Genomic DNA, 14,975 nt, shown 5'->3' with positions numbered 1-14,975 from the left:
GGGACAATCAGGGTGGTCTTATTTCCTGGCGGGGGTCTTGCCATCGTGCTCTGTCCTGTTCCTGGATCTCAGGGACCGCTTGCGGGGTGGTTCTCCGTCTGCAGGGGGTGGGGTGCTGGTGTGGTGGTCCTGTGGCGGGGCGTCCTGTCCACTAGCGCCGGCGGAGGTGGTGGGCAGTTCGTCGTCCTGGCTAGTGTCAGGGGCCCCTTGGAGTGCCATGTGTCCCTCAAGGTCTTTTGAATGTCCTTCAGCACCCCTACGATGGTGCCCAGGGCGGAGCCGATGGTCCTGAGCTCCTCCCTGAACCCCAAATACTGCTCCTCCTGCAGACGCAGGGTCTCCTGCAACTTGTCCAGTACCGTTGCCATCGTCTCCTTGGAGTGGTGGTAGGCTCCCATGATTGAGGAGAGGGCCTCGTGGAGAGTAGGTTCCCTTGGCCTGTCCTCCCTCTGTCACACAGCAGCCCTCCCAGTTCCCCGGTGTTCCTGTGCCTCCGTCCCCTTGACCGTGTGCCCACTACCACTGCCCCCAGGTCCCTGTTGTTGTTGGGGTGGTGGGTTACCCTGGGTGCCCTGTAGTGGTGGACACACCGCTGATTGACCTAGGGAGGTTTGGGCCCGCTGGGTGGGTGCTATGCTGGTGTTACCAGAGGGTAGCAGCTCAGTGTTGGGCTGTGGCTGGGCAAGGGGAACCGACTGTCCTGAGGCCCACGATGGTCCGGGCTGGTCATCAAGATCCAGTAGGGCAGAGCTGCTGTTGTCACTGTGGGCCTCTTCTGACGGTGGAGTGGTGTTGTCTGGACCCTCTGGTGTGGTGACGTTTCTTCGGGTTCCTGCAGGGGTATGAGAACATGATTATTGCATGTGTGTGTTTCATGGTGTGCAATGTTTGGGTGTGCGTGAACCCCAGTGCAGGCATTCCTGTGTGGGGGCTTGTGTGCTGATGGTTGGGGGGGTGTTCTGGGTATGTGCAGTGGGCATGCTTTAGTGATGGGTGTCCATGCTTAGTTGTGTCATGCAGGGCTTGGGGTTGGGATGGGTGGTTGGTGTCATGGGTACATTAGTGAGGATTTGGAGTGCTAGGGGAGGGGGTGAGGGTGGGGGTGTGTGATAGCATGCAGGTAGGGTGGGGGATGTGATAGTTAAGATTTGACTTACCAGTGTCCGTTCCTCCAACGACTCCTCTGAGGCCCTCAGGATGCAAGATGGTCAAGACTTGCTCCTCCCATGTTGTTAGTTGTAGGGGAGGAGGTGGGGGTCCGCCGCCAGTCCGCTGCACCGCAATGTGGTGCCTGGAGACCGTGGAACGCACCTTTCCCCGTAGGTCGTTCCACCTCTTCCTGATGACCTCCCTATTTCTTGGGTGCTGTCCCACAGCGTTCACCCTGTCCACTATTCTGCGCCATAGCTCCATCTTCCTGGCTATTGATGTGTGCTGTACCTGTGAGCCAAATAGCTGTGGCTCTACCCGGAGGATTTCCTCCACCATGACCCTGAGCTCCTCCTCGGAGAAGCAGGGGTGTCTTTGGCGTCCCATGGGGTGGTGTGGGTGATGTGTGGGGTGGTGTATGTGGTGATGAGTGTGGTGAGTGTAGTGGTATGTGGTGTTTTGTGCTTGGATGTTGTGTGGGTGATGATGTTGTGTGCCTCTGTGTGATGGGGTTGTCAATGGCTGTGCTCTCTCTCTCGCCTTCTCTCAGAATTTCTGGTTGTAGGGGTTTGTGGGTGATGTGGGTGTGTATTTTATATTGTGTTGGGTGTGTGGGAGTGGTGTGTGTATGTGTATCAGGTGTGTGTATTTGTAATTGTCCAATGTGGCGGTGTTTTGGAGCTGTGTGTGTACTTTGAGCGCGGCTGTGTGTACCGCCAATGGAATACCGCGGTTGAAAGACCGCCGCGTGGATTCGTGGGTCGTAATGGCATGGGCGTGTTTCTGTTGGCGTGGAGGTGGAGGATTTGTTTCCGCATGTTTATCGCTGACCTTTGGTGTGGCGGTATTGTGTGGGTGTCTGAATTTCGGCGGATTCCAAGATGTGTGTCATAATAGCTGTGGCGGTCTACCGCGGCCGCGGCGGTGTATTGGCGGTCTTCTGCACGGCGGTAAGCGCCTTTTACCGCCAATGTTGTAATGACCCCCTTAGTGCTAATGAGAGAAAAAAGTAAGACTTGTTCCATTGCGATTTCCCAGAGAGGTTTTCAGAGTCCATGAGCTACGCGGTCAGAAATCACCTAAACTATTTGGGTTTTGGTAAGGTGCTGCTAGAGAGCCAGAAGGATTTGGGCTGACAGCTGCCAATTGGTGTGGGAGTGACTCAGTCACCTACAAGCAGAAGTGCTGCCACCCCTACTCCAGCAGTCTCATAGAGATATGATAGTCCTTATTGCAGGATGAGGCTCACTGGCCCAGCGCAGGTAAAAGTTAGGTGCATACAAGCTAGTTCCCCACCTTTCCCTTTCACTTTATTTCAGTATGCTTCCTGTGGATTTGACTCTGACAATAGCATTCAATAAAGAGAAAATATTGTGCATTATCAGAACATTTGTTTAGCCCAAATGCCTTAATTGGGGGCCTCTTAAATCTTTCTTACGTCAATCTCACTGCTATCAATGTAAATAGCAGCCCTGCAGTATGGTATTTCTTTTGCTTAACAGTTTACAGTGTAATTTCCCTTGAATCAATTAGTAGATTTCTAGGAGAAGGCCAAAAAAATAAAACTGCCGTACGTTATAAGCTGTGCTTTAGATGGCCAGTTAAAACCAGGGCAAGAGTATATATATTTAATGTATGTGCTTCGAAGAGTACCCGCACTTCTTGGTAGGTCTCCGTTACTAGACAGACCAGTGGAGAACCAGCACATCTCAGTTGGAAATATGTAGTCTTGGGGACCCATTATCAGCACTTCCAAATGTTGCATTTCAAGCACTGATTATAAGACATATAAATGCATTGTTTGTAATATTAAACTGTCAAAAACAGAAGACCTGTTGGCCAGCAGAGCACGTTTGGCACATCACTATACTTTCCTGTCATGCTTTTCTTTATATATATATCTCTATTGGATATGTTCAGGGTGTTTATTAATATTGATGAACTACACCTCGCATTTTGTTCATAAAATTATGAAAACTTGTTAGGCTAATCAGGTCACTAATTCTATTTATGATATATGTCAGAATCTGAAAGCCTATAGTGTAAGACATTTTTCAATTTAATAGATTTTTTAATGCAATCCTGACTGTATTGTCAAGTCTAAGTTGACATGATTCAAGTTCATAAGGCATGAATTAATGAAGCTGAATTATCATATTAAGTGAAAAATGATGTGCATTGAAGGTGGATCCGTCATTCTAGGATTACCTGTGTACTTTCCACGGGCGCCTATTTTTAGGAACCTTTAGACATGATGTACACAATATAGAAATGCACACGAAGATGTTCAATGAGGTTCAATGTGGTGCTTACAAAACATCTAATGGCGAATTTTCTTCTGAACCACATGCAAATGAAAATCTATATTTTATTTATGAATATATAAACAGTTACACATATTACAGATAACATGTCGCAAAGTATGAAAATAATCATCACTGCTATCCATTCTTGTCATTTTCTTATATTTTGTCGTGTATAAATGTATCAATTATGCATTATTGGTCACTGCTGAAAAGAATAATGGTTGTCAAATTCAACAAATCTGAGTTATAGGCTCCAGCCACAAGTTAAGTTCTATAACGAGGGAGAGCACCTTTAACAATTGCTAAAGCTCTAGGAAGAAGGGCTGTCAAGCTCTGAAAAAATTCCACCCACTGAGGATAGAATGTTCTATATTAAAAATAAAAATATATAGGCAAATATTGGAACATTGGAGAAAAACTTCGGCGCCCTCTATTATTAACGCTGAGCAACTTCGTTGTCTTAGTGAAGAGCTCAACATTTCCAATGCAATACCTACGTCCTTTACTTAACACGGAAATGTCAATAGCAGGAACATAAACATGCTCATTTTCTCAGCAATTACACAGTGCACAGCCAAGGAGAGTAGGTTTGCTGTGAACTCCTTCTGCCAAGTGAAACCAAAAAGTTAACATTTTATTTAAATGTACTAGATTACTTTGATTTTCTCTCATAATTATAGTCTTAATATCAAATACATCCTCTGTTTATTTCCATAAAAAACTTTCAGTTGCACCCCTTGCCTCCCCTGGCACTAAACAGGAGAGCTTATTTCTATGTGATGGGATGGTGACATTCACATTGACAATAACATATTGGATCAGTGGAATGGTAAGACAATGGAGCAGCAGTGGGCTATATCTGCTGGTATAGTCTGAATGCTGTCAACTTTTCAATTTCCTTATCCACACTGTCTGTCTCTTCCACTCCCCTTGTCTCTAGGATATGTGGTTTGCACAATGGAATGAGAGAGGCAGAGGCAGTAGAAGAGGAAAAAACAGTGTCTTCCTTTTGTCCTCCTCCATGCATCACTGTGTCACTGGAGGCACGGAAGGAAAAAGGGTGTAATTATCCTCAGATCCTGGGTCGCCCTATGTCCTGTGAAATGAAGAAAATCAGTTTGACAGAGCACAAGGAGAATCAAGATGCAAATGCTGGCCAGTTTAATATCTCCATCTTTCAATGACTGACTTACTGTCAGTGATTAATTTGGATGGGGGGTTAAATTGCATTTGTATAGTGCTTACTACCCTGTACGTGAGGCCTAGAGGCACTAATATTTGGATACTGGCGCTGAGAGGAACATTTAAGAGCCCCTCACGCCTTTCTAATGCCACAGTAGTGTAATTTTTGTATCCTAATGTAGGATTAGAAGGCCAAAAAGGTCACGCCATATTTACAAAGTGGCTCAATGAATGCATTGTGTCACTTCGTAACCCTTGGCGCTACATTATACCTGCTCCAGTCCTAATGTATGCAAACAGGGCATTCCTCCATTAGGGGGCCCGAAAAAATGGTGCAAGGAAATTTAACAGATTTCCTTGCATCACTTTTTTCAGCACTTTTAACGCCTCCTCAGAGCAAGGGTTGAAAGGGGGCATGCCATTGCATACAATGGGTCCCTATGTACTCTGCAGGAATTGCGCCAATATTTTGGTGCTACTCTTGCAGAGCACATCAAAAGTGTAAAATAAAATGAGGGTATTGCCCCCTAACCTGTGTCATGGTAGGCTGTATTTTAAATACAGCGCAAAGATGGTGGTGTTAGGGGGAGAAAGAAAAGTGGCTTTTCTTAAATATCTCCCTCAGTTTTCCACAACAGACTTTGACCCAGAGCAAGAGAGAAAAATAGAAAAAGAGGGAAGAAGTAGAAAGATGGAAAAACAGTGTTGAAGGGAGAAATCAGGGATGAAAGAGACCATGAAAGAGTGAGCTAAAAGGAGATTGAGTGTCTGGTAGTGAATGAAATAAACATGAGGTAGAATCAAGAGTATGGTGTCTTGGTATTCGGCAACCAGGACCTCCATAGCGCTAGTCGAAGTCTTCTGAGATAAACTTTTGGCATCAGCACTTATTCTCATTCTTTAACAAAAATTAAGCATCATTAAGCGCTGCTTACTGCCATCTTCTTGCGCATGACACTAAGGCCCATATTTATACTTTTTTACGCAAAACCGCGCCAACGCAGTTTTTGTCAAAAAAATTAGCGCCGGCTAACGCCATTCTGAAGCGCCATGCGGGCGCCGTATTTATTGAATGACGTTAGCCGGCGTTAGGCGCCGTCTGGTGTGCGTTAAAAAAAACGACATACACCAGGCAGCGCCGGCGTAGGGGGATATGGGGCTTGGGCGTCAAGAAATGGGGCAAGTAGGGTTGAGGCAATTTTTTTGCCTCAACCCGATTTGCGCCATTTTTTACGACTCCCAACCCCCATAGAAATGACTCCTGTCTTAGCAAAGACAGGAGTCATGCCCCCTTGCCCAATGGCCATGCCCAGGGGACTTCTGTCCCCTGGGCATGGTCATAGGGCATAGTGGCCTGTAGGGGGGCACAAATCAGGCCCCCCTATGCCACAAAAAAATAAAAATAAAATACCTACCTGAACTTACCTTAATGTCCCTGGGATGGGTCCCTCCAGCCTTGGGTGTCCTCCTGGGGTGGGCAAGGGTGACAGGGGGTGTGCCTGGGGGCATGGGAGGGCACCTCTGGGCTCCTTCAGATCCCACAGGTCCCTTAACGCCTGCCTTTTGCAGGCGCAAAAAAACGGTGCAAAAGCGGCCGTACGTCATTTTTTTTGACCCACCCACTCCTGGGCGTGACTTTTGCCCGGGAGTATAAATCCGACGCACATGCCTCGGAGTCGATTTTTTAGACGGGAACGCCTACCTTGCATATAATTAACGCAAAGTAGGTGTCCACGCTAAAAAATGACGCTAACTCCATGGACTTTGGCGCTAGATGCATCTAACGCCAAAGTATAAATATGGAGTTAGTTTTGCGTCGAAATTGCGTCAAAAAAAACGACGCATTTCCGGCGCAAACGGAGTATAAATATGCCCCTAATTGTCAAGAATAAAAAACTGGAACTGTGGATAAAGAGTGAGAGGCTTCACAGTCTCAGGGGATTTTAAATCCCCTGTGTATCCACTGATGATTTTGTTTTTATTTAAAACATTCAGCCCTCATGGGGCTTCGTGTCAGCCCTTGCCTTTGTCTTGGTGCTATAGCGATGGCGGTGGCTAGTAATAGAACTAGTCCACTACGGCGCGCTATGGAACAATATTATAGCAGTTCTCCAATTCAACATCTTTAATCGTGTAGACGGCACTGGCAATGTATACATTGCATTCACACGAAACACAAGATATACACTTAAATTATACTTTTCAGTCGTGTCGACAATATTTGCCCCACTTGTCCAACTTAAATGTTTAACAATTTTTATAACGCTTACGTATAGCAATATGCAAAAGAGGCAGCAAAATGATGAGCGTTTCAGATCCCTATTTTTTGTTTTGCATCCAGGTCATTCAGATCTGTGTGCTGCATCAAATTGATGTGTCACTTGTGAGCAAACTGGAGCATCTGCATTCTCCAGATATCAGTATGCTTTGAAAGGGTGTTTATAAAGCGCTCGCAGATCCCAGCGCAGCCCATGAATCATGTTTCGATTTATGTTAAGCATTACTACCAGGAGGGCACTAACCCCTCACGGAAAAGCTGATATAGGATATTTATGGCGCTGTTATTTTTGTTGTCTGGGCCTCAGATTACATTCTCTGACAGTGACCAAACATCCGGAAAATTTTTGAGACTGGATTGTTCTGCTTTTTGTTAAGCATTTGCAGTTAGTTCGAATTTCAAAGAGGAGGCTTCCACAATGGATGAACGACAGGCTTTTAATCCAGATTAATTATTGCAGGAAGAATGCAGTCAGTTGGGGATTCAGAAAATATCATAGCATTCATTGTAAAGCAGAGGTAAACAGTTCGCTTGCATATACTTTTCAGTGTTCAAAGCTTTCTTTGGAAGAATCCATACTGTGACGTAATAAAGGCCGTACGTTACAGTGCTCACTACGAAAATCATGATGAGCATAATTAAACCCCACTGAGCTGCATTGCGAACACTGGCTGTTGTTAACGCCCTCTTCTGATGGTGTTAAGAATCATCATCTGCTTGACTCACAAGTTTGAGCTCCAGACAAAAACAAGGAACCATAGTGCAATGAAGTGCAGTTGGCAGCTGGTAATGCCTGGCAGAATAATTGGAACTAACATTGTTGTCACAGGTCCCCCACACATCTGCTGCAGGCTGGCAAACACTCGACCTTTAGCCTCAAGCTAAACTTCTGAGGCCCTCCTGCATCAATGTATTCTGCAAGATATCAAGATACACTCCCGAGAATTTAAGTATCTCACTCCTCAGGCCTATTGCCTACATTTGCCAAAATCTTGTATCTTACTTCGTAATCAGTCCCTATCAGGCTCTCCTGTTTATTTTTCAAAAAACGATGTACCAGCACCTTTATTCAGCTAGTTAAATTTCAAAATGGCTACTTGGTAATGCCAGATCATTGCATTGTTCACATCTAAGCAGCCATCTTTGTGTAGTGGTTTTGTTTCCTCTATTTCTGGCCATGGTGAGGAGGAATATACTATTTACAAGGGGAATTTGTATATGTGGATGAATCAAGCTCGATGCTCGTTTTAAAGGCCTTGGGGCCACTTCACTGTGATCTACCGCACTGGAAATAAAGATGGAACTAGTCAATACTATAACATTTTACATTATTTGAAAATTTAATGACTCTTAATCTTTATTTGTATGGGAGTACGAAATATTGCCTAAATCTAGCCAATCTCTCAATCTACCACGTATGTCTATTAATAAATTGGAATTCATGAATTTGCTAAATACCGAGGACCACTTGTTAATGTGCGTTGGTCTGTTCAATAAACCCCATTAGCATTATTCACAAAGTTGGGGAATCCCTTGTATTAATTTGAAATGAAGGCTGCCTTGTTGACTAAATGGCCATGATGAAAGCTCTCCACCCATTTGCTCACCTCACCCTAGAAGATCCGTTTGAATTCAATCAAGTATGACAGGAAAACAGCAGAGCTGTGGCCAATCATTAAGAAACCTTTACTATGTTGAAAATCAAGAACACCACAAGTGAAAGTGACTTGAAGTTGACAGTTAAGATCACATTGTTGCAAACGTGGGGGCACCTTTTTTTAGTGACTGCTTATGAAGAATGTTCTCAACTAGAAACTAAGGTTATCCTTTTTTAGTGCCTAGCAGTTGCTTTCTGATACAACAGCACTGATCCATCTGAAAAATGTGTTATACTTCAGAAACCTAATGAAAGCTATTGTGCTTGACTGAGCCAGTGTCCCTGTTGAACTGAATTAAACATCCAGGCTTGCAAAAGCCAATGGTTCTACTTACCTTTGTAACAAGTTAGGTGCTATACCTTCTATTTTGCCCTGCTTCCCTACTGTGGAATAACTAAAACCTATATATATTGAGGGCTTCACACTCACATGCAACTCTACACACATTTCAGCTGATTGCTATCCTTTTCAATAGTAATTACATCAACACAGTGCTTTGTGTAACTTTGCACTTTTTCGCCATGTGAGCTCCTCAGCAATGTGGTAGTAAATAACCCCCTCTATAGTTAGATACCTGTGTTACATGTTAGGTGTGGGACTCAGAATTGAAAAGCCAGCAACTTCCAGTAGACATGTATGTGAGCATGCCTTCCTCCATGTAGCTGGGTTACAAATAAGGAATAGGAGAATGCAAACTAACACAAATTTACACTATTACAATTAATAAGTGCTAAATTCAGTTTAGGAACAGCTAGGAAAATAATTCAAGGAATTGTAAATTAAAATCCACATTAATGGCAAGATCAGATTTTACATTAGTATTTTTGAAAAAATTACTTCTGGAAAGTTGTCTTGCTCCTGTCTTAAACTAAAAGGCCTTTCTGGCAGTGCCCAAATGTCAACTGACTAAGGATGGCCCCCCTGTGGTGAAATGTGTATTGCTCCCAGACAATGGAAAAAGGGCCCTGGGTGTAAGGAGGAAGTTTTAATTATTGGCAGGGTAGCCTGTGGGGTCTGTTCCCAGCTCCTTCAGTCGATGTAAGAAAGCCTATCCTGCCACTGGCAGATGAAGCTCACACCTAGGTCTGTCTCTGTTTCATCTTCCTAATCAGGCTGGCTCCAAAGTCAGTGGGAGACTCCCACTGGTCATTAAAGTGATGTTACAAAGAGTAACCGAACAGACGTGTGGTTTTGACACATCACAAGTTTAATCTTCACCAACACAACCTGGCGTCAGGCCGGCTCCAGGTCAACTGACCATCTCAGAACCCTGCCTGCCCTATACTCTAGAACTCATGATGCAAAGATGCATCATAATACATCCTCTCCTGTTCATTAATGAATTACAAATAAGGAAAACAAAACACATTAAATTAACAGACAAGAAATCAGGGTGGGAAAACAAGAAGTGAAATTATAAATGATAACAATAATAAAATCATTCTAAAAAATATCTCTTATCTAACGAAATCCTTCAAATAAGAAGGTGGTCTCCTAATTCTCTCCCCGAGAAAAGGATCATCACCACGCTCATTCCCAACATCTCCAGGAACAGGATCATCACCACGCTCACTCCCAACATCCCCATTCTGTTGTTCAACACAACTATCCAGTGATATTCTGCCCCTCTCACTGATGACCTCATCATCCTCATCCATGAACATCAATCCTGAGCAACCTTCACCACTATTCCCTTCAAACATCCCACTCTTTCGATACAGGGCCACAGTCCGAAAATTCCACTTCTCACTTGTTAGAAATGGGGTTTTTGGTTGGCAGTCAGGTTACCCCCTGTCCAAGCAAAAGCCCTCACTCTAGTCAGGGTAAGTCACACACAATCCAAGATTATCCTGTGCCCACCCTCTGGTAGCTTGGCACGAGCAGTCAGGCTTAACTTAGAAGGCAATGTGTAAAGTATTTGTGCAATAAATCATACAATACCACCATATAGCACCACAAAAATACACCACACAGTGTTTAGAAAAATATATAATATTTATCAGGATAATTGTAGGTCCAAAAGAATAACGTTGCAATGGAAAATTTTAGAAATATCACAGGGAAGTGATATAAAGTGTCTTAAGTCTTTAGAATATAAACAAAGTCTCTTTTAAGCACAAAGTACCTGGTTTCTGGTGGAAAATCTCCTCAGAGGGCCACAAAAGAAGAGGTGCGTGGAAAACGGGTGTGTGCGTCGATTTCTCCCCAGCACACACGGACTTGCGTCGTTATTTTCCACGCGGGGAAGTCGGGCGTCGTTTTCCGGCGCGCGGACAGTCTCTTTCTGTGGATCGCGGGGATTACCAGATGTCCCGGGTCTGTGCGTGGATTTTCCTGCTTGTTCTCTGGCTGCGCGTCGGTCTGCGGGGCTGCGCGTCGAAATTACGATCTCGCGGCAGGCATCGCGTCGATTTCTCCTCTAGACTTCGATCTGCGGGGCTGCGCGTTGAAATTACGATCTCACGGCAGGCGTCGCGTCGATTTCTCCTCTAGAGGTCGGGCGGCGTTGTCCTTGCGAGGCCGTGCGTCGGATCTTCGATCGTCCCAAGAGCGTCGCGTCGATCAGCGTCGGAGTGCGGCGTTTTTCTCGCCGCGAAACAAGCTGTGCGTCGAAATTTTCGGCGCACGGAGCGTCCAAGTGAAAGAGAGAAGTCTTTTTGGTCCTGAGACTTCAGGGAACAGGAGGCAAGCTCTATCCAAGCCCTTGGAGAGCACTTTCACAGCCAGACAAGAGTTCAGCAAGGCAGCAGGGCAACAGCAAGGCAGCAGTCCTTTGTAGAAAGCAGACAGGTGAGTCCTTTGAGCAGCCAGGCAGTTTTTCTTGGCAGGATGTAGTTTCTGGTTTAGGTTTCTTCTCCAGCAAGTGTCTGATGAGGTAGGGCAGAGGCCCTGTTTTATACCCAAATGTGCCTTTGAAGTGGGGGAGACTTCAAAGAGTGGCTAAGAAGTGCACCAGGTCCCCTTTCAGTTCAATCCTGTCTGCCAGGGTCCCAGTAGGGGGTGTGGCAGTCCTTTGTGTGAGAGCAGGCCCTCCACCCTCCCAGCCCAGGAAGACCCATTCAAAATGCAGATGTATGCAAGTGAGGCTGAGTACCCTGTGTTTGGGGTGTGTCTGAGTGAATGCACAAGGAGCTGTCAACCAAGCCCAGCCAGACATGGATTGTAAGGCACAGAAGGATTTAAGTGGAAAGAAATGCTCACTTTCTAAAAGTGGCATTTCTAGAATAGTAATATTAAATCCGACTTCACCAGTCAGCAGGACTTTGTATTACCATTCTGGCCATACTAAATATGACACTCCTGCTCCTTTCAGATCAGCAGCTGCCACTTCAACAGTGTATGAGGGCAGCCCCAATGTTAGCCTATGAGGGGAGCAGGCCTCACAGTAGTGCAAAAACGAATTTAGGAGTTTTACACTACCAGGACATATAACTACACAGGTACATGTCCTGCCTTTTGCCCACACAGCACCCTGCTCTAGGGGTTACCTAGGGCACACATTAAGGGTGACTTATATGTAGAAAAAGGGGAGTTCTAGGCTTGGCAAGTAGCTTTAAATGCCAAGTCGAGGTGGCAGTGAGACTGCACACACAGGCCTTGCAATGGCAGGCCTGAGACAAGGAAAAAAGGGGCTACTTAAGTGGGTGGCACAACCAGTGCTGCAGGCCCACTAGTAGCATTTAACTTACCAGCCCTATGCACATGAAGTGCACTTTACTAGGGACTTATTAGTAAATTAATAGTCTAATCAGGTATGATTCAAGGTTACCATGTTTTAAGGGAGAGAGCATATGCACTTTAGCACTGGTTAGCAGTGGTAAAGTGCGCAGAGTCTAAAAACCAGCAAAAACAGTGTCCAAAAAGTGGAGGGAGGCAGGCAAAAAGTTAGGGGTGACTACCCTAAGGCTGTCAGGTCTAACATGTGTCCCCCCCAGCTGAAAGTGGGGAGAGCTACCCGATCTCCTGGGAGCTCTCATCGCTAAGGCGGAAGTACCTGGAGAGACCATCAGCATTGGCGTGGTCAACCCCTGGGCGATGTTCCACCGTAAAGTCCATCCCCTGTAGGGAAATGGACCACCTCAAGAGTTTTGGATTCTCACCCCTCATCTGCATGAGCCATCTGAGGGGCCTGTGGTCTGTCTGAACCCGGAAGTGAGTCCCAAACAGGTAGGGTCTCAGCTTCTTCAGTGCCCAGACCACAGCAAAAGCTTCTCTCTCAATAGCACTCCACCTCTGTTCCCGTGGTAATAGCCTTCTGCTAATAAAGACTACTGGTTGTTCTTGGCCCTCCTCATTTAGCTGTGCTAGGACTGCCCCTATGCCATGCTCTGAAGCGTCTGTCTGCACAATAAATTCCTGGGAGTAGTCAGGGGCCTTGAGCACGGGGGCCGTGCACATGGCTTCCTTCAGGGTGTCAAAGGCTTTCTGACAAGCCTCTGTCCAATTCACCAACCTAGGTTGTTTCTTGGAAGTGAGTTCTGTCAAGGGTGACACAATGGTACCATAGCCCTTGACAAACCTGCGGTAGTATCCGGTGAGGCCTAGAAAGGCTCTCACCTCAGTCTGCGTTTGTGGTGGTTGCCAGGCCTTGATAGTTTCAATCTTGGCCTGGAGTGGCTGCACCTTGCCACCACCCACCAGGTGTCCCAAGTACACCACGGAACCCTGCCCAATCTGGCACTTACTAGCCTTGATGGTCAGGCCTGCCTGTTGCAGGGCCTGAAGCACCTCCTTGAGGTGAAGCAGGTGTTACTCCCAGCTGGAACTGTAGACAGCTATGTCATCCAGGTAGGCTGCACAGAAGGCATCCTTGCCAGCTAGGACCCCGTTAACCAACCGTTGGAAGGTAGCTGGGGCATTTTTCAGCCCAAACGGCATCACCCGGAACTGGTAATGGCCATCAGGGGTTGAAAATGCGGACCTTTCCTTAGCCCCCTCAGTCAGGGCGATCTGCCAGTACCCTGAAGTAAGATCAAACGTACTCAGGAACTTGGCAGCGCCTAGTCTGTCCACGAGCTCATCAGCTCGGGGGATGGGGTGAGCATCAGTCCGTGTAACTGAGTTGAGACCCCGGTAGTCCACACAGAACCGGAGTTCTGGCTTCGCACCTGGGGCAGTAGCCTTAGGGACCAACACCACTGGGCTGGCCCAGGGACTACTGGATTTCTCAATAACCCCTAGAGTCAACATCTTGGAGACCTCCTCCTTGATGCTGGCCTTCACCTTATCCGACAACCTGTAAATTTTGTTTTTCACAGGGAGACTGTCACCAGTGTCAATATCATGAACACAGAGGTGGGTCAGTCCAGGAGTAAGGGAGAACAGGGGGGAGAACTGCTACAAAAGCTCATAGCAGTCTCCTTTCTGATTTAGAGTCAGGGAGTCAGACAGAATGACCCAGCTTACTGACCCATCACCTTCTTGGGCAGAGAGGAGGTCGGGGAGAGGTTCACTCTCCTCTTCCGTTCCTTCATCTGTGACCAGAAGCATGTTGATCTCTGACCTCTCAAAATGAGCTTTTAGTCGGTTCACATGGAGCACCCTTAGGGGATTCCTAGGGGTTTGGAGGTCCACTAGGTAAGTGGCCTCCCCTTTCCGCTCCTTTATTTCAAATGGGCCAGACCAGCGGTCCTGGAGAGCTCTGGGCTCTACTGGCTCCATTACCCACACTTTGTCTCCAGGTTGAAACTCTACCAGGGTGGCCTTCTGGTAATACCATTGTTTCATCACCTCTTGACTGGCCTCAAGGTTATCTTGGGCTTCTTTCCAGAAGCGGGTCATCTGGTTGCGGAGGGCCAACATATAGCTGACCACATCCTGCGGGGGTGTCTTTGGAGCTTTCTCCAATCCCTCCTGGACAATGCTTAAGGGTCCCCTGACAGGGTACCCGTAGAGAAGTTCAAAGGGGCTGAACCCTACCCCCCTCTGGGGGACCTCTCTGTAAGCAAAGAGAAGGCATGGTAAGAGGACGTCCCACTTACGCCTCATGGCCTCAGGGAGGCCACCAATCATGCCTTTCAGGGTCTTGTTGAATCTCTCCACAAGACCATTAGACTGGGGGTGACAGGGTGTGGTGAACTTGTAAGTCATACCACACGCATCCCACAGAGACTTCATGTATGCAGACATGAAGTTAGTGCCTCTGTCAGACACTATTTCCTTGGGGAATCCCACACGGGTAAATATCCCCATCAGGGTTCTGGCCACCACTTGTGCAGTTACGGTCCTCAGAGGGATTGCCTCTGGGTAACGGGTGGCATGGTCCACCAAAACCAGGATGAACCTGTTGCCTAAGGCAGTTTTGGGGTCCAAGGGACCAACAATGTTGATGCCCACCCTTTCAAAGGGGGTGCCAACGACAGGAAGTGGGATCAGGGGGGTTTTAACCCTTTTTCCTGCTTT

Source organism: Pleurodeles waltl, chromosome 1_1 (genome assembly GCF_031143425.1).
Source record: "Pleurodeles waltl isolate 20211129_DDA chromosome 1_1, aPleWal1.hap1.20221129, whole genome shotgun sequence".
Taxonomy (NCBI): domain Eukaryota; kingdom Metazoa; phylum Chordata; class Amphibia; order Caudata; family Salamandridae; genus Pleurodeles; species Pleurodeles waltl.
The sequence above is the reverse complement of the archived record's forward strand: the minus strand, read 5'-3'. Positions refer to the sequence as shown.